This window comes from Myxine glutinosa, chromosome 1, assembly GCF_964187855.1.
Source record: "Myxine glutinosa chromosome 1, kmMyxGlut1.1, whole genome shotgun sequence".
In the NCBI taxonomy this organism is placed as follows: domain Eukaryota; kingdom Metazoa; phylum Chordata; class Myxini; order Myxiniformes; family Myxinidae; genus Myxine; species Myxine glutinosa.
In genome coordinates, this window is record NC_136261.1 from 135,927,081 (window position 1) to 135,946,657 (window position 19,577).

The following is a 19,577-nucleotide window of genomic DNA, read 5'->3' on the forward strand; positions in this document are numbered from 1 at the left end:
AGAGTCTGCCTTGACCCATGGAGGCTCTCAAATACGAAAGTATTAGTTTTAACTTGCTGAATGATCTCACACAGCTGGCGATGGAAACTGCGATAGTTAGCATTATCTGAATAGCAATGCGAAGATTGGGGAAGACGCTCTCATCTCTACTGAACAATTAATTCGAGAAGCTCTTCAGGTATTGATATTTTCATGTTGGCTTGACTTGATGGCAACATTCTGCAATCCAAAATTTCTTCATATACAGACTTGGCATTTAATATGGAATATATTTTTTTTCTTGACTTGGGTTTACTTTCTTAACTCAGTATATCAATCTGGTGAGTTTCTTTTACACTTTGGTGATTTATTTGTTAAAAGAACCACGTCACTGATTGTCTGTCGCAGCAAGAAGTCAACAACAGGATTATATCACAGATGGCGTGGCAAAATGTACGGACAGGTGCATTTGATGATTGGCTTCACAGTCGGGTATACAAGGGTTGTTGCGTTCTGTATTAGTGGAAAACAACTGCTGCACGTCTCCAAAAGTTATTGCCGCTTCCTCTGGAGATGGTCCGTCAACTCGACAATGCTGTTTGACATGGAGTGGTGGCTTTACGAAATTACGGCATGAAACGGCGTGCTATTGCTCGGCAGTATGGCATCACTCAAGGTCAGGTGTCAAAGATCCTGAAACGAAATGCTCAGAGGGGTGTCCCTACTCCAATACCGAGGCCAGGATGTCCCCGCAGAACCACAAGGAGGGATGATCGCCAGCTGCACCGGTTAGTCCGCAATGGCCGTACCAAGTCAGCTAGTTGGCTTAGGGCTGAGTGGCAGCAACTGACAAATGTGCCTGTATCTAGAAGGCTAGTCAACCAACGACTGGTTCAAGCAGGCTATCGTGCCAGGCGTCCCCTGAGAAAGCCATGCCTGACCAGACAACACCACCAGCGCCGATTGCAGTGGGCCAGAGAGCACCGTCAATGGCAGCCAGGACACTGGAATAACGTGATCTTCAGTGACGAGTCTAGATTTCTGGACTATCGTCAAGATGGCCGCATCTGAGTGCGCAGACAAGTGCATGAAGCCTACAACAAAGATTGTATAGTGCCAAGAGTCCAAGCTGAAGGTGGTGGGGTGACCGTTTGGGCTGCTTTTCATGCAGGGGGCAAAACTGACCTGGTTGTTCTGAATGGAAACCTGAACCAGTTCAAGTACAGGGCCATTCTGGACGAAACATTGCTTCCATTTGCTCGTGCAGCCTTTCGAGGAAACTTTGTCTTCCAAGATGACAATGCACGGCCTTATCGTGCTCGCATGATCCAACACTTTCTTGCTGACCATGATGTAGAGCATATGGAGTGGCCATCCATGTCCCCGGATATGAAGCCGATAGAGAACTTGTGGGCAGAATTAACGCGTCAAATCGACCACTTGGACCAGCAGCCGACCTCTGTGCGTGAATTGCAGCAGGCTATTGTCACTGCATGGCAAGCGATTCCTGTCCAAACCTTGGCAAATCAAGTGAACAGCATGCCTCAACGTGTACGTGCTCTCCTGAATGCTCGTGGGGGTTACACGTAGTACTGAACTGGAATTTTACTGTCCGTAATCCCAGTCGTAATTTAACTTTTGTTTTTGTTGAAATTTTTTTTGGCTAATGTGCAAAATAAAAAGATACTTCTGGAAAACGTACAGAAGTTTAACACAGTACTGTCCATGAATTGAGTTCGATATCAGTTTACATCACTTTCAAGGATCTATTTATTTGTTTCGAAATGTCAAATGTGGTTTTTGTTTCTTTTAAAGGTCACATTAACAAAATCTAGAAAAATTTCAACATAATTCCAATGAACTTTTGGTTCTAAGACATCTTGAAAAGTAAGTTCACCCCCACAAAAAAAATATTCCATATTAAATGCCAAGTCTGTAGTTGCTGTCCATCAACATCAGAGCTGTACAATTCGCCCAAATTTTCGCACTTCTTATTTAGGTCGTTATTGTCGGCGCCGTGACACAGTAACACAGTCTCTCGACATCGAGGAGGAACCCAAACTTGGCGTCAGTGTCATGCAAACGAGCGAACCTTTCATCCATTTCTCTGTGAAGACGGTCGAGTGTTCCCTTCATGACTCTTTCCATTTCCTCCTTGGCTGTTAACCCAGCGTCTCTCGAGTTCTCATCAGCCATTCGTTTCTTTCGTCTCTGACGTCTTTCAACTTCAATATTCCATTCTTGACAGAGACCGAGCCCTTCTTCGACTGACTCACTGACCAACACTTCTCTTTCATCATCAAAATGATATCGGAGGGCTTTCAAATCCAGGGCAGCATTATGGAAGTTCATGCTCGGATCCTGCAGCCTCTTTTGAATATGGTCAATGCGATGAGTACTTTGTTCCAAAATCCTAGCAAAGTCAGAAAATCGTAACTCAACATGCGGTTATGCAGCTGCCTTGCGTCACTTGGCTGCATCATTGTACATCCTGCTTGGCTGCGTGTACACCCACCAAGTTGAGTGAGTGATTGTCGCAATTCACAAACACTGCCAGGTTGTTTTTCTCACTTATTCTTTGATGAACACCACTTCTGTGTCCAGCCATCACAGCAGCGTTGTCATAGCACTGTGACCGACAATCTTGTAGCTCCATTTCGTCCTACTCTAGCTGTTTCAAGATGTCTTCAACAAAGCTCTCAGCATCCTTCTGGCTTATCTGTATAAAACCAAGGAAGAACTCTCTAACACGGACTGTTTTCCTCTCAAAATCAACTTCCACGTTCCTCACTACTTCTGACATCTGCTCACGGTGTGCCTGATCAGGAGTCGAGTCGAACATAAAACCATAGTACTTGGCTTTACGAATGCTTCTCAGTAAACTCTGGCGAACAGTAGATGCCATCCTGTGGATGAATTCGTTCTGGACACCCGGTGAAAGATAAGACGTGGATCCAGGATGACTTTCCACATGAGTGAGGTGTTCTTTCCTGACAGAGTCAAAGATGGCCAGTAGTTTCAGTAAGCCAAGGAAATTTCCCACATTGGAGTCATCGTCCAGCTGAAGTGACTCCCTGTGTCCTCGCAAAGCCAGGTTCTGAGTCACAAGGAATTTTAGGCAGTGAAGGATTCTCTTCAAGATATTACGCCACTTCTGCTTTTCCTTCTCAATCTGTGACTGAAATCACAGTCCGTCAATAACTCCTCTGTTTTCAGCTAAATTTCTTTCCATTTCTTTCCACTGTGTGAAGCACTTCCGATGATTCTTAGCATTTTCATGAACACTAATCCTTTCAGGTGCTTTCCACTGGTTGAATCCACTTTCCTGCTCCAATGAGGATTGATGGTCTGACCAGGAACGGGAATAGAGAAGAGAACAGATACAAAATGTGGACTTTTTAGAAGGGGAATAGACCAGCCATGAGCGAGTCACTTCCTCACCACGACCATTTCCCAATTTCCTCTTGAACCCAGTTTTGTTCGTTGAGTGGTTATTTGTTGGTAGGAAAGGCCCCTCACTGTTCTGGAAATACTTCGAACCCAGCTTTATTATTTCTGTTCTCAACATGTCAGGCAGAATTGCTTTTCCAGTATCCTTGTCGAACTTCAGAAGTCCAATGTCATGCTGTTCAATCACGTCTGGTATAACAGTCTGAGGCTCTTCGACACCATCCAATTCACTAGGTTCAGTGTCATCAGGTTCAATCTCGTCAGGTAAAATCTCGTCAATAAACTCAACATCACCACCACCACCATCGTCTTACCCTCCTGTCATGTCCACGTTCTCTCTGGCAGCCTCACTTTTAATCTCGTCATACTCGGATTTATCTGACTTGACTTCCTCCTCGGTTTGTGACGCATTTGTACTTGATCCACCTTCGGATTCTAACAAACTTGTAGCAGGTGCAGGCGACTCCATGGAACGTGTCGAACAACTTGTTCTGGGCTTTTCAAAGAAGGGTATGAAGAACTTGCTCGGCTTCCTCCGTCATCAACTTTCGTCTCTTCCGTCCTTCAGCTCCACTTTCCTTCTTCTTCGTGAAGAAACGTTTCATGGTCTTCTTACACAATGCTCTGAAATAAGGAAATGGCACTTTTCATAAGAACATTAAATTTCACAGATTTTGCACAAAATTCTAGACTACCTCCCTAGTTTGCGCAGGAGAATGGTCTTACTGCCAGTTTGCACTGAGCAGTGGTACTGTGAGGTATGTGGTCATGTAGCTCCCAGCACTGTACATGTAGCTCCCAGCACTGTATTTTTACCTAATAATTTATATAAGTGGTTTAACAATCTAGCCATCCTAGTGCTTCGCACCCATGATAATCAAAGACAGATCATACATCTGAAGAAAATTCTTTTTTCACTATCCGAGGATGGCTCGTCTGACTTTAATAGAAACTGCTCAGTGGCGCCCCCATTCAAGTGGCGCCCAGGGCATGTGCCATACCTGCCATACCTTAGGTTCGCCACTGATGGCGAGGAGAAGGATGTCCGGGCACGAAGGAATCCAGAACCAGAGGGCAGAAGGGCCAGGCGCAAGAGAGCAGTCCAAACCGAGAGAACAAAATGCCGGCGAGTCGGTCTTTTATCGCTCGTCTCGTGACATCACCGGCACTTTTCACCAATCAGCGCGTCGCTTCTTGCTCGTACCTCACGTCCTCCAATCCGAGGGAAGCTTCTTGCCCCTCCACTGGCCAATCACCAGTCCTTCCTTACTCTGCCAATCGGCGACCGTCGTCCTGCCTCGTGTCTTCCTTCCACCAATCAGTGGCCAGCTTCTTGCCCCTAACTTGACCAATCACGAACTTCATTCTGCCTCGCCTCCCTATTGGTGGTGTCTTGTCCAATGGTATGATCTCCTCATCAAACCCTTCGGTCCAATCCTTTACGAGGTGGGCATGGCCTCAGCCCACTTGAGCAATGTGTGTCTGCCAAGTCGGGGTTGTCAGCCCAAGTTTGTCATCTGAGTTCCAGTTAGTTTTATTGTTGTTGTTATTTTAAGTAGTGTGTGTGGTAATGGGGGATGGATTCCTAACTAGTGTCTATGTGCGTTGCCATACGAGACAATGGGATGATCACAGGTTTCACACACAGGGAAATTAGCACAATCCCTGTTCTACTTTTCACAAGGCCATCCTTGTATGACCACAAATATACACTTAATCCGACAAACCGCCTAGACAGAACTCATTACATGTGGGATTCCCTATCACGACAGTCGGAGCACCTACCTCTGCAGATCTACCTGAATCTATATGACTATATATGTCACGACCCCAAAATTCATAACAATATTATGAATGTGTATATGTGTGTGTGTGTGTGTGTGTGTGTGTGTGTGTGTGTGTGTGTGTGTGTGTGTGTGTGTGTGTGTGTGTGTGTGTGTATGTATGTGTGTGTATATGTATGTATATATTATGTATGTGTATGTATGTATATCAGTGTGTGTGTGCATATGTATGTATGTGTTATGTATGTATGTCTATGTATGTATATGTGTGTATGTGTGTACGTCTCTGTGTGTGTGTGTGTGTGTGTGTGTGTGTGTGTGTGTGTGTGTGTTTGTATGTATGTATTATGTATGTGTATATGTGTATGTATGTATATGTGTGTATGTATATCTGCGTGTGTGTGTGTGTGTGTGTGTGTGTGTGTATGTATATCTGCGTGTGTGTGTGTGTATGTATATGTATATATGTATGTGTGTGTGTGTGTGTGTGTGTGTGTGTGTGTGTGTGTGTGTGTGTGTGTGTGTGTGTGTGTGTGTGTGTGTGTGTGTGTGTGTGTGTAGTATGTATGTGTATATGTGTATGTATGTATATGTGTGTATGTATATCTGTGTGTGTGTTTATGTATATATGTATGTATGTATTATGTATTATGTATGTGTATATGTATATGTGTGTATGTATATCATCAGTGTGTGTGTGTGTATGTATGTATGTATGTATGTATATATGTGTATGTGTGTATGTATATCTGTGTGTGTGTGTGTGTGTGTGTGTGTGTGTGTATGTATATATGTATGTATGTATTATGTATGTGTATATGTGTATGTATGTATATGTGTGTGTGTGTATCATCAGTGTGTGCGTGTGTGTATGTATGTATTATGTATGTGTATATGTGTGTGTATGTATGTGTGTATGTGTGTGTGTGTGTGTGTGTGTGTGTGTGTGTGTATGTATGTATTATGTATGTGTATATGTGTATATGTGTGTGTGTGTGCGTGTGTGTGTGTGTGTGTGTGTGTGTGTGTGTGTGTGTGTGTGTGTGTGTGTGTGTGTGTGTGTGTGTGTGTGTGTGTGTGTGTGTGTGTGTGTGTGTATGGACAGATGATAGAGAATCCCAGGATTGCAGGGAATTGTACGAGAGGGCGAGGCCCCTCTCTTCTCACGACCTCACGTCCTTGTGACCTCGCGGTTCTTTTCTGTTATCATTCCAGCAGCTGCTTTGATCCGGCACGCGGGGTAACTCGGGTTCAGGGTCATTGGGGTTCAGGGTCACCGATGAACAATCGGCGCTGCTGCCAAGTGGGATGGACGCACAGATAGCTCCATTTGCGTCCTGTTCGTTTGTACTTTTCTTACTCGTGGTTCGTCCCTTTTGTTTTTTAGTACGGTTACCTTGTTATGTACGAAAGGAGTTTGGGCGATCTGTAATAAATATGGCGAGCCGAGTACCTCCCTGACGCTACCGTACAAAGTGTGCATTGTTCGACAAACGCACGCGATCCTTGCGGCCGGGGGTACCGTTTGATTTGTTTCTCACCGATGACGTCATTCCCCGATTTAGAGGTGATGAACACCAAGCGGACAATTAATAGCCTTTCCGTATTTAGCGACTCTGGACGTCCGACGGAACACGCTGTTGGGTTTGCGTGGCGGAGGCGGCGCTGCGCATGCGCGTTGACCTGACACAGTAAGGGGTGGGGGCGGGGCACCTGCGAGTGGACACTGACAGGTGTTGTTCGAGGTCACAAATGTTAACGGAGAGAAACTGAGAAAGTGAAATGCTCGCATTCCCGAGGATTATTGCCGCCATTTGCAGATGTTACAAACCGTCACCATGTGAATCGATGCAACGGGCAAACGTTTTACACTAACACTGAACTCCCACTTAACCACCGTCTCCCTGAACTACAGTTTAGCCTCATTTTTTTTTTATAGGAACATGTGTTCAATAATTACGGCTAAAGTTGATTCGTTTCAAGTTTTCGAAACGAGCAGATGAACAACGTGCGCTTAGTTGACGTTTCCTCGCCCAAGGAGCCTCGCTCGGCAATTGCTGGGATTTCCTAAATCGTGGGACGATCTAATGTTTGTTCATCCGTGTGTATTTTATCGGGACGTTGTGCTTGGAGCTCGAGTCGGCGTCGGCGGGAGAAGCTTCGGCTCGGTCGCACATGGCTCATTAGCTTGCGTGTCGAGGCGCGAGACGGCGCTACAAGCGGAGCGCGCATTGGGTGCGGCGCGCGCGCCTAGCACTCGGCGGTGGCATTGGTGAGCCGCACGCACGTGGCGCCTCGAGCTGGCCGAGCGCACCGGCCCGGGTCAGGGCCAGTGGGGACGGAGGGTCCGGCTTGGCGCGCACCCCGGGGGGAAGGAGCGCCGAAGGCCACGCGCGCCTCGAGAGGACGCGGTAAGTCCCGGAAAGCGTTCTCGTACGTCGTGCGGTCGTTCGTGGAGACGGTCTCGAAGTCGCCGAACATATATTCGGACATGTGTGCATAGATAGTTGGTGCGGGACACGAGGTGCGTTGGGGACGAAGGTTTGTGCGAGTGTGACGGGGAATCGAATGCGAGGTCCCGCGACACCCTTCGCCTTCGGTAAGATACGGGATCGGGGTCGGAACGCAGACGTGTGTTCAACCTAAGCTACCGTCGGTCCGTTTACGGCAAGTGCCAAAATACATAAGGAGGGGGAGGAAGAAACGTCACGTAACGTTTTTGAGAATTGTTGAACGTCACATTTACACGGCACACCGGGGCACGTGCGTTGTTCGCAGCGAACCGGGGTTAAGTTTCCTTAGATAATTCCTCCTTCCATCCGGTCGCGGGTCGTCAGACGCACTATGACGACCTCCTCGGGCTCCGTCCGACCCGCCTTGTAGTTGTAGCTCTTCCCGGGTCGGGGTGAGCGCGCAGCCCCGAGTGCGTCCGAGAGACTCCCGTCGCGATCTTGATGACCGGGTGCGGTGGGGGTGACGGTGACACCGTCGCGGGTTCTCTAGGAGCGCTGAAGCAGCACAGACCGACCGATCAGGGCGCACCTGCTCCGAGGGGAGCCCGTGGGGAGCCTGAGGTGAGCCCGTGGTAATCCCGAGGTGAGCCCGTGGTAATCCCGAGGTGAGCCCGTGGTAAGCCCGAGGTGAGGACGTGGTGAGCCCGTGGTAAGCCCGAGGTGAGCCCGTGGTAAGCCCGAGGTGAGCCCGTGGTGAGCCCGTGGTAAGCCCTAGGTGAGGCCGTAGTAGGTCTGAGGTGATCCGTGGTAAGCCCGTGGTAAGCCCGAGGTGAGCACGTGGTGATCCGTGGTAAGCCCGAGGTGAGCCCGTGGTGAGCTCGTGGTAAGCCCGAGGTGAGCACGTGGTGATCCGAGGTGAGCCCGTGGTGAGCACGTAGTGAGCTCGTGGTAAGCCCGAGATGAGCCCGAGGTGAGCACGTGGTGAGCCCGTGGTGATCCGTGGTAAGCCCGAGGTGTAGCCATGGTGGGCCCGTGGTGAGCCCTAGGTGAGCACGTGGTCAGTCCGTGGTGAGCCCTAGGTGAGCACGTGGTGAGTCCGTGGTGAGCCCCAGGTGAGCTCGTGGTGAGCACTTGGTGAGTCCGTGGTGAGCCCTAGGTGAGCCCGTGGTAAGCACGTGGTGAGCCCTAGGTAAGCCCGAGGTGAGCACGTGGTGGCCCTAGGTGAGCACGTGGTAAGCCCGAGGTGAGCCCTAGGTGAGCACGTGGTGAGCCCTAGGTGAGCACGTGGTGAGCCCGTGTTGAGGCCAAGGTGAGTAAAATGGTGTAACAGATTCCTTACACACAATGGGAATGTGTAGTTATTTAAGAGTTGTATTCACTGTTGACAACTTCTGACTTGTATTCATCGCTCGTGGAGTCGTCCAGGCCACTGTGATGGGTTATAGCTTTGCTTTGATGCTTGATCAATCGATCATTCCAGAAACAACTGACCCCAATTATGGTGTTAAAACAACAACAACCCGACGGTCGTTATTGAATACGCCCAGGACAGCCGGCTCAACGTACTATATTCGTTGTGGCGTGCTCCACAATGCGGCACCACCAGCTGGCATGGTGTCACCATTTTTTCAACAGCTCAAAAAGAACACGCGGTGTCATCGAACGATCCTGCCAACTTCTGTCAGCAAATTCGATTGTGTTATCTTCTTTGATACAGGTGTTTACCTCCGCCACCGAATGCGGGCAGACGTTATGTTTTCACCCCTGTTTGTCTGTCTGTCTGTGTGTCTGTGAGGAGGATATCTCAAAAGATTGTGCACGGATTTCGACAAAACTTGGTGGAGAGGTTGGGTATGTGACGAGGACAAACTGATTCGATTTTGGTGAAAATCCAGGTCCGGATCTGGATCCGATAATTATTTTAGGGGAATCTTCACAGTTGAGCGATGGGGCCAGAAACGATATTTTAAAACGTCGTGGACGGATTCGAACAAAACTTGGCGGATGAGTTGGGTAGGGGAGGAGAACGAGCTGAATCAATTTTGCTTCAGGTCCGGATTCAGATCCCCCATTTAGTAGGATGCAAAACGTAAAGTGTTCCGCCTGGCGGAGATATACGCTCTACCCAGTGCTGCTCTAGTTACCCTGCGCTCGCGAAGCAAAAAGCAGGGTTAGGCATTCGGGTGCGTGCGTACGTGTGTTCGTGTCTGCATTTTAAAAATTCATTTTCTCGGCAACTGTTGGTCTTATTGACACGAACTTTTACCATAGAAGCGCCTCCGCCTGTATAATATTTTAATTCTTAATTATGACGTCATATGTCACGTGGTACAGACGCCATCTTGGAAAAACGTTACACCTCCGTAACTCCCAAACCACTCAATGGAAGAAAAATGGAAACATGGCTCATTGTCAAGTACTCCCCATGGGGAATAAGATATGTTAATGATGATGTCATCATTGACAATGATGATGATGTTAATGATGATGTAAAAAATGGCCTCTAAAGGTGTTTTTTTTTAATGATGATGTCATCGGTGCCTTCATTATGACGTCATAATTCGACAAGTACAACGCTTGATCTGATCAGTATGAATAAAACAATCCTCAGCAACTGTTAGTCCGATGGACAAGAAATTTTCAGAATATGAGCGGCTCCTTTGTAGAAAAATTTAAATGATAATTATGACGTCATAGGTCACATGGTGCAGGCGCCATCTTGGAAAAATCGAAAAAAGGTTGCACCTCTATATCTCCGAAACTGCTCCATAGAAAAAATGGAAACATGGCTCATTGTCAAGCACTCCCCATTGGGGAATAAGATATGTTGATGATGATGTCATCGGTACCTTAATTATGACGTCATAATTCGACAAGTACAACGCTTGATTCAATCAGTATGAATTTTTTTTTTCTCTGCAATTCTTGGTCTAATTGACATGAAATTTTCACCATAGGAAGGCTTCCTCCTGTATAATATTTTAATGATAATTATGATGTTATAGGTCACGTGGTACAGGCGCCATCTTTGAAAAAAATCGCACCTCTATATCACTGAAACCACTCCATAGAAAATATTGAGACCTGGCTCATTGTCAACTACTTCCCATGGGGAATAAGATATGTTAATGATGATGTCATCGGTGCCTTCGTTATGACGTCATAATTCGACAAATACAACACTTATCCGATCATTATGAAATTTTTTTCTCAGCAACTGTTGGTCTGATGAACACGGAATTTTTATCATAGGAGCGCCTTTATATCTATGTATGTATGTTTGTATGTATGTATGTATGAATGTATGTATGTATGTATGTATGTATGTATGTAATGAGGTTCATGGTCACCGATGAACAATCGGCGCTGCTGCCTGAGTACAACGCTTGATGTTTGGTGTAAAAGCTCTTCCCGGACAATATCTCCTGCGATGACGTCATTGGTGCCGTAATTATGACGTCATAATTCGACAGGGACAACGCTTAGTCTGATCAGTTTGAAATTTATTGGGCGTGATCTATGCAACAATTGTATTACTAAATATAAATTTATGATGTCATCGCTCACGTGGGCTGGCAGCCATGTTGGATCAAAGAAAAAAATGCATTCAAAAACAGAAGAGTTGGCTCACACAAAGTTGACTGTGCAGCATATTCTATGAATACCATATAATTATTCATGTGTCTGCATCAGTGTCTGGCTGTTGCTTGCATCATTGCTGTAGGAGTGGCTATTCCGCTGATGCAGTGCTCTCTGTAAATTAGGGTCGGAACGGAGAGTTTGACCATTGTAAGTAACAGGAAACAAATGGTCGACTCTTTTCAAAGGTGTTGTAAGACTTCGCTGTCCACCAGTGAACGCTCTCTGACAGGACAGCCAGTTTGATGCAATGCCTTATGACAAGACTCCAGAATGACAGTTTAGAACCAGGCTTAAAATTAAACCCAGACTCCACAGCTCATATTCAAGTATACAACCTCCGAGATGGATGTACAGTGCCTACAGAGAGTATTCACACCCCTTGACATTTTTCACATTTTATTGTGTTGCAGCCTGAATTTAAAATGGATAAAATTGAGATTTTTTTGCCACTGATATATATATATATATATATTTTTTTTGTATACAGAATCGAGGCTCGTGTAAGAGCTAGAACATTGAACATGAAAACATGCACATACAGGGTGACCCAACACCTAACCCCCCCCCCCCCCCCCCACCCCCTGCCCAGCCCAACGTAGGAGAGGTAGGGAGAAACCACGAATAGGGGGAAAAAAGCTTTATTATTCGACAGCTCATGTGCACAGTTTCAAAGCTTTGCTTCAATATTTGGTGTGCCCACCGCCCGCCGACCGAACTGCCTCCAAACGCGCGGGGTAGGATTCCAAGAGAGACACAAACAAGTCATGATCGAACTCCATTTCTTCGAGGACGTTAGTCAAAGCAGTGAGAAGCTCTTCCCTGGTGTTCTGGAGGCGTTGTTCAACTCTGTCCTTGAGTATCACCCCCAAATGTTCACAGGCGTTGAGGTCAGGCGATGCTCCCGGCCACTCATCGTTTCCGAAAAAATCGACCTTGTTCGCCTTCAGAAGATTCTGGGTCGCCAGTGCGCTCATGCACGGGGCTCGGTCGTGCAGAAACGTGGTCTCCTTGATGCTGAGGATATTTTCTGGGTTCCGTAAGAACGGAATAACATGGCGAGTCAGCACAACGTCTCGGAGGTATTTGCCGTCCCATGATTGTCCTTGCTCTTTGATGACCCACATCAGCTTTTTCGCTGTGAACATCAAGAAGACGCCAACGCACCGTGCTGTCTTCGATTTCTCTCGAATCTTGAGTTCTTGTGGAATGTCATCATTGTGAAGTGCCCAAATTCTGTTGTTCTGGAAGTTGGGACGTCGAGCCTCATAAATGAAAAATTCATCAGAAGGGGCCAGGAAAAGAAAATCATCAGAGGTCCACTCGCTCAAAAACTCACAAAACCACATTCGATCCTCGACGTTCTTCTCCGTCAGCTTCGGTGCTGGAATTTGGTGAAAAGTCTTTGTGCCAATGGACTGAAGGAACCTGTGGATACTTGATAAGCTCTTCTTCTTCCCTCGAACCCGTTCAATCTCCTTTTGGAGCCCTCGAATGCTTTTCTTCTCCTTGGCAAGCGACTCAATGATGATATCCCTGCTTTCCTGAGACAAACATTGTGTTGTCTGTTCGGGCCGGCTGTCCATCTCGCAATCGAAGGGATCACGGTTCCAATTGCTTTTGACGAAGTCCTCAGACCTGTTCAGGTACTTGGCAACCCAGGATCGGGATATGGTTCCCGGCGTCTGATCCCTGGCGACTCGGAACGCGATAGCCATGATGCGGCATATCCACCTTTTCTTCTCGGAATTACCCGACCACGACATCACTTCACAAAATCTGCAACAGAACAAGAAAGGCTCATTAGATCATTATGAAATTTGGTATTTGAGATGTCAAATGAATGATCCTTCCCGCTATATGCCCACCATTGTACAGTGGCGACCCAGTAGAGCTGGGCAGTGGGTGGCCAAGGTGTTGGGACACCCTGTACACATAGAACATGCAATGGATGGAGTGGGAGACAAGAGGGGGAGAGAGAGGGAAGCAGACAAGCACAACAACAGAAGATAACAGGGACGTCGGTAGATCTGTGGAAGGGGGAGGGCTGGGGGAGAAGGGAGGGGTACACGGTACAAAGCAAATGAACACTTCTAGGAATTTCAGGAAAGAAGTTGGGGATTTAAAAAGGCGTATTTGGGGTGTTTTAACGGGGGTAGAAAAGATCAAGGTTTTGGATGGGGGAAGATAAGGTATGGTGGTGAACAGCTGTTTTAAAGACCTGGAGGGAGGAGAGGGATTGAAGAGAGTGTGGGAGTTTGTTCCAGAGGTGGGAGAAAAGAGAAAAGAGGAATGAAGGAGTGAAGGTGAGCAGAGAGTCTTGATTTTGGCAGTTTCACCAGAAGAGGGTTGCTGTCAGATCTTGTGCGTCCTGCAGGAATATTTGGGGGACAGAGCACAGAGAGAACAGGGGGAGCAAGGCCAGAGAGGAAGACAGAAAGACCACCTACCTGCCTGTGGTGAGAGAGAGAAAGGCCCTCAGAATAAGCATCATCGCAGGAGATTCCTATGATTCTGAAAGCTTTGGTTTCAACCACGTGAAGCCGAGCTAGTTGCGAGGCAGGAGCACCAGCCCAGAGGGGAGAGCAGTAATCCATTGAGCTGTGGATGAAAGCTTTGTATGTGGTGAGGAACTCAGAAGTGCCTAGAAAGGACTTCACATGATGGAGGATGCCCAGTCGGCAACTGGCTTTGGAGCCCAACTTTGAAATGTGGTTTGCCCAAGAAAGATCATAGCTGATAGTGAGTTACAGTAGTTTGAATGACTGAATTTCCTCAAGATGATTAAGAAAGTAGATAGGATTTGCCAGATGGTCTTTTTGAGAGAGATAGTGAGAGTGTGAGATTTGTCAGGATTGAAAGACATGTTCCAAGTGTTTGACCAGTTTGTGATTTTTTTTTCAAGGTCTGAAGAGAGGAAAGAGGCTGCAGCCTGTCTGCCTGAAAGATGAGATATGTCACGGCAGATGGTGGAGTCCTAAGCAAATTGATAGAGCAACATGTTCGCTACGAGAGTAGATGAAGTCAGTAAGCCATTTGTGGAGTTGGCCTTGGATGCCACAGGCAGAGAGTTTGGAGAGCAAGGCAGGATGCCAGACTGTATCAAAAGCACGAGATATGTGCAGAGAGTCGGCCTGATCTCATGTTTGACATTGAGGGCCTCAATCTGTTGTTGGGTGAGTAGAAACAGCAAGTTCAAGGTGGAGTGACTTCGTCTGAAACAATGTTGGTGATCTGAGATGAGGTTGTTGGAGGAAAGGAAGAATTTCATGTCAACTGCGATGATGCATTGCATGACCTTGCTGATGACTGTAATCAAAATAAAGACCAATTACTGCACTGTAGTCGCAAGAAGGAAGCCGGACATTAACAATACGTACATACACATACACACACACTGATAAGTCTGTAGTTGAAGGGATTGGGTTTGCACCTTTTTATGTATTGCAGTGATGATGGTGGATTTCCAAGCAGATGAAAGATGACCTAGTGCAAATGACAGGGTGAAAAGAGCAGAGGGAGGCTGTGAAGAGCAGCAGAGCAGGTTTTATGACACGTGAGCTGTTGCCGTCCGGTCCAGTAGCAGAGTCCGATTCGAGGATTGAAAACCTTCTCCACCTTCTCAGGTGCAAAATTTACAGTTGCGTATGACAAGGAAGGATGGGTACCGAGAGTGGGGTTGTGGAAGAGGAACACACACCATAGACCAGTGTTTCTTAACCTCTTTAAAGGCGCCGAACCCTAACAAAACCCACCGAACACTCGCGGAACCCCTCAAATTTGACCAAAAAATTAAGAAGAATTGAATCTTAATGCGTTTTCTGTTCTTCTTTTCGGGAGGCGATCTGGGAAATGCGTGGTTTTGTTTTGGCAAGGGCCACCCTCAAATCATTTTCGCATGCAAGCCTGCTCCTTTTCTTTGTTTTAATGTCCACCAGTTTTGAAAACGCATGCTCGCAGAGATACGTTGTAACGAACGGCATGAGGATCTCAAGGGCAATTTTAGCGATGTGAGGATACCCTTCCATTTGGCGGCACCAAAACGTTGAGAGCGTTGTTGTGCTGAAGAGTTGTTGTTGAGTCTGGCTCTGCTGAAGTTCGATGAGGTCGTCGAGGTATTGGTCGTTGACATCTGCCATTGCAACGTCGAAAGTAAACGGCTGCCGCACCCATGCTGGGTATTGCTCTTGGTCGGGGAAGTAGCCGTCGAATGACTTTCCCAGCTCATCCAAGTGCGTGGCAATCACTTGCTTCAGCTCCCCCGGTACAGCAATGCCTCCAACTTCAGACTCATCTTCGATCCCGCTCACGCACTCGTCCAGTAGCGAAAAGTTCACGAAGTTGTCGTTCTCTGTTCGCCGCCTCCACAATGGTAACTTCTTTCGGAAAGTGCTCAGCTTTTCTTCAGATTCAATGACATTCACTCCACCGCCCGGCATCTGGCAATTGAGATGATTGAGTGCGTCGAAGATGTCAGCCAAGTATGCCAAGGCGAGGATTAACTCTTACTCTTGGAAGTGCCTTGCATGGCAATGCTGGTGTTCTCGCAAAAACAGGGCTAATTCTACACGCAAGGCAAAAACACGGCTCACTACCTTCCCTCGTGATAACCATCGAACGTTAGAGTGGTAGAGAAGGACTTCAAATTCAGAGCCGATTTCATTGCACAGCACTTTGAAGATGCGATGATTCAGAGCATGGCTTCGCACGTAATTCACAGTTTCAACAACGATTTTCAGAACATTGGCCAGTTTTGGAGGCAGGGTTTTTGATGCCAGCGCGTGTCTGTGCAGGACGCAGTGCGTGACGATGATGTGTGGTGCATCGGCCTTCACCAGCGCTCCAAAACCGGAGTTGCATCCCAGCATGGCTGGAGCTCCGTCCGAGCAAACTGCAGACACCATGTTCCACGAGAGGCCGTTGCTTCTGAAGAAGTCGTCCACAAGCTTCTTCACGTCAGCTGCCTTCATCGTTGTTGTGAGAGGCTTGCAGAACAGAACGTCTTCCTTGATCTCATCTCCTTTGACATAACGCACAAATAAGATGAGCTGGCTCAAATTCGAAACGTCGGTGGTCTCGTCGAGTTGAAGGCTGAATTTCGTCAGGCTCGCGACTAAATCTGCAAATACCTGGGCGACGATGTCGTCGCTCATGTCGTCGATTCTGCATCTGATGGTGTCATTTGAGAGTGGAACGAGAGACAACTTGTTTTCATCAGCTTTTCCCAGCATGATGTTGGCCATCTTTAACGCGGCCGGTTTGATGAGTGTCTCGCCAACGGTGTGCGGTTTGCACTGCTTTGCGATCAGGTACGCAACTTCATACGACGCGGTGAGGATCGGTTTGTCAATTGGAACGAAGCCGAGAGTGGGCAAGGTAGCACTTGCGTCGAATCGGACTCTCTTCAATTTGAATTCATCCAGCGTTGCGTCTTTGTACTGCCCCTAGCCGTGCAGTTTTTTGAAGTGTTCCCGTAGTTTTGCTGGTGCTAGGCTGGAGTTGCTCAACTTGACATTGCAAAGCATGCATTGAGGACGCTGACTTCCGTCCCGTTCCGTCAAACACGTGAACCCGTACCGCACGTAATCCTCTGACCACTTCCCTTTTTTGCTCGACATACTGCAAAAAGAAAAAGAAAAAGTAACAAACTGATCTTAATTGAGTTCGGGCAAATAATTATATGACAAAAATTTAAAAAGGCACATGCTTAAATATAATCAGTACCCCATTGAAAACTGAGAAATTTTAACGAAGAAAACATAACTTATAGTTACGATGACGGGATTTATTATCTACTCAACTCTATGTCACCTCAAATCCCATTATAATATTACATAGAAAACTGTGAATTGTAGTTTTGAATTGCGACCAAATGAGTTATATCACCTCCACCTAATTTTCTGAATAATTCAATCATATTTTATAATCACCATCCACTTTTGACTTTAATATAACTCTGAACCCGCCTGCATATCCACAAACATTTCCAACTTACTTTTCAATTAATCAGTAACTCCAAAGTAAGGCGCGACCAATAACGCACGGCACACGGCAAGCTAATCGAGGCTATTCACTGGAATTTCCGAACACCTGCAAAGTCCAAACTCCAGTAAGTAAGTAAGCAAGTAAGCACCATCAACAGAATAATTAGCAAGTTGCTCATTGATTCAACGTACTACAGTCAGTGTGAAACAACTTATCTTAAACACAGACCAGAGAAACCATGAATGGGATGGGAATACAATTACAAATAACATTTCCATTCGTTCGTAACATACAAAGCAAAATAATAATAATATTAATAATAAGCGTAATTACACATAGATTAAAAATTGATACCAAACTTTAAAAAACAAAAAAACAAATTGCAATGCGTTTCGGAGGACCTCTGCCGAACCCCTGAGACTGGCTCACTGAACCCCTGGGGTTTGGTCGAACCCAGGTTAAGAACCACAGCCATAGACAGACTTACAAGGTGCCACCAGGTTTTAAAGGAGGAAGACAAGTTTGAAAGTTCATTGTTGAGGTTGGACAGATGTTGTTTTCTGGCTCTCCTGAGAGTGGACACACACTTGTTGCAGGTTTTTTGAAAATCACTAAGATTGCCTTCAGTTGGATTTGCCTTCCAGGAAGAGAAGGCAGGTTATTTCAGAACAATTGCCTCACCACAGGATTCAATGTAGCATGGACGAGAAGAAGGGTAGGATAATTGAAGATGAGATGGGATGAATCTGTGCATTGGAGAGAGCACAGGTTTCTGAGCAATAATTCTGAGTTAACTTCAGGAGCAGTAGATATAGGAGACCAGTTCTGAAGAGAGAAGGCTGCTTGCAATCCCTGCCAATCTGTTTGAGTGACCTGCCAGACTCACCGGCGTTGAGGCAGCTCTCTGAGAATTGCCAGCGATATGTTAACTTTTACAAGCCTATGAACAGATCAATCAATTGGAGCAGAGGAAGAGCAGCAGACATTTGCAGGAAAGTTATAATCACCAAGTCCAGGAGGGAGGATTTGCTATTGGGGAGAAATCTGGGTTGGAAAGGTCACAGACTGAGTCAGTTCACAGAAGTCAGTCCCTTTGCTGAAGTACCATTGCTGGTGAGAGAGGAACCCACACCCAGCCAAGTTGCATGGTGGCAATTGAAAACACCACATATGAGGAAGAGAGTGTTGGGATGAGTGGTTAAATGTTTGTCCATGTTGTCTGAGAGAGTGAGAGATGTAGATGGAGTCTTCACTTTTAAGAGGACGGTGCAACACACAGAAGACCAAGAGGTGGGAGCGGAGGGGAAGCCACAGTCAGAGGGACTCCCGGGGTTTGGGAGGTGTAAGGTCAGTTTAAGGGCAGTGGGAAATTGAGTTATTGATGCAAAGTAGAACTCCACCGCCGGGGCGTGGTTCAGGCCTATCAAATTGGAGGAGACACTAACCGTTGAGAGTCACTAAGGAGTCATAGACATTTTGTGGGAGGAAGGATTCTGCTAATCAGATGATGTCTGGTTTATTGGTAGCGGCCTGGGTTGAGAGATCTGTCAGGTTAGAAAGTAGATTTCGGTTGTTTGAGGTACACACAGTTAGAGATAGGGCGAGGAAGGAGGTGTTGAGGTGGTGCAGGATGGCGATGGGGGGGGGGGGGGGGGGGAGGTGGGAGATTTTGCTGGGTAAGGTGAGGCTTTGGGGTTGTGGGGTGTAGTGTGGAAGGTTTGAGTGTGTGGGTTGTGGATGAATATTTGAGTGATGGTACTGAGAAAAGTTTGTGTGTGTGTGTGTGTGTAGTGGGGGAAGCTTTGAGTGTGGGTGGGAAGGTATGTGTGTGTAGGGTGTGGGGGAATGTTTGTGTGTGTGGTGTGTGAGGGAAAGCTTGAGTGTGTGGGGTGTGGGTGAAGGTTTGAGTGTGTGGGGTGCAGGTGAACGTTTGAGTGTTTTGGGTGTGGGGGAAGGTTTTAGAGGGTAGTGAGGTGAGGGGAAGCATTTATGGGTGGGATGAGGGGGAAGCATTGAGATGACTAGTTGAGGAGGGGAAGGGGAAACATGAAGGTTTGATGGGTGAGGTGGGGTGGATGCTTTTGTGGGGTGGATGCTTTTCTTGATTCCATGTTATGAACTTTGTCAATCGAAGATAAAGATCATGGGATGGGAGATTAGAACTTTAAATGGAGCAGCCGTACGAGCAGGGGGGGTTGTGGGTGAGGGGGGGTAAGGAGGGAGGTGGCAGGGGGAGAGGTGGGTGAGGTGTGTGGATGAGGCGCAGAGCAGACAAAAACCTCAGAAA

General features: G+C 46.9%; 2 protein-coding genes across 11 annotated transcripts in view; both read left to right on the plus strand.

Annotated features, from left to right (window-relative positions):
* Positions 1 to 7,342: 7,342 nt before the first annotated feature.
* The window catches only part of LOC137428864 (xylosyl- and glucuronyltransferase LARGE1), a 659,931-nt gene continuing 647,696 nt past the window's right edge, over positions 7,343 to 19,577 (plus strand). For 3 of the 10 annotated variants that reach the window (XM_068118695.2, XM_068118706.2, XM_078777415.1), the window contains exon 1: positions 7,394 to 7,624. The gene's annotated coding sequence lies outside the window, so the exon portion shown is untranslated. Of the gene's footprint in view, positions 7,625 to 19,577 lie in introns of all 10 variants that reach the window. The other 7 variants (XM_078777450.1, XM_078777446.1, XM_078777456.1 and 4 more) reach the window with 5 other exon arrangements.
* LOC144892185 (uncharacterized) overlaps positions 8,047 to 19,577 on the plus strand; it is a 113,689-nt gene continuing 102,158 nt past the window's right edge. Inside the window, exon 1 of the mRNA XM_078777466.1 lies at positions 8,047 to 8,975. The gene's annotated coding sequence lies outside the window, so the exon portion shown is untranslated. The remainder of the gene's footprint in view (positions 8,976 to 19,577) is intronic.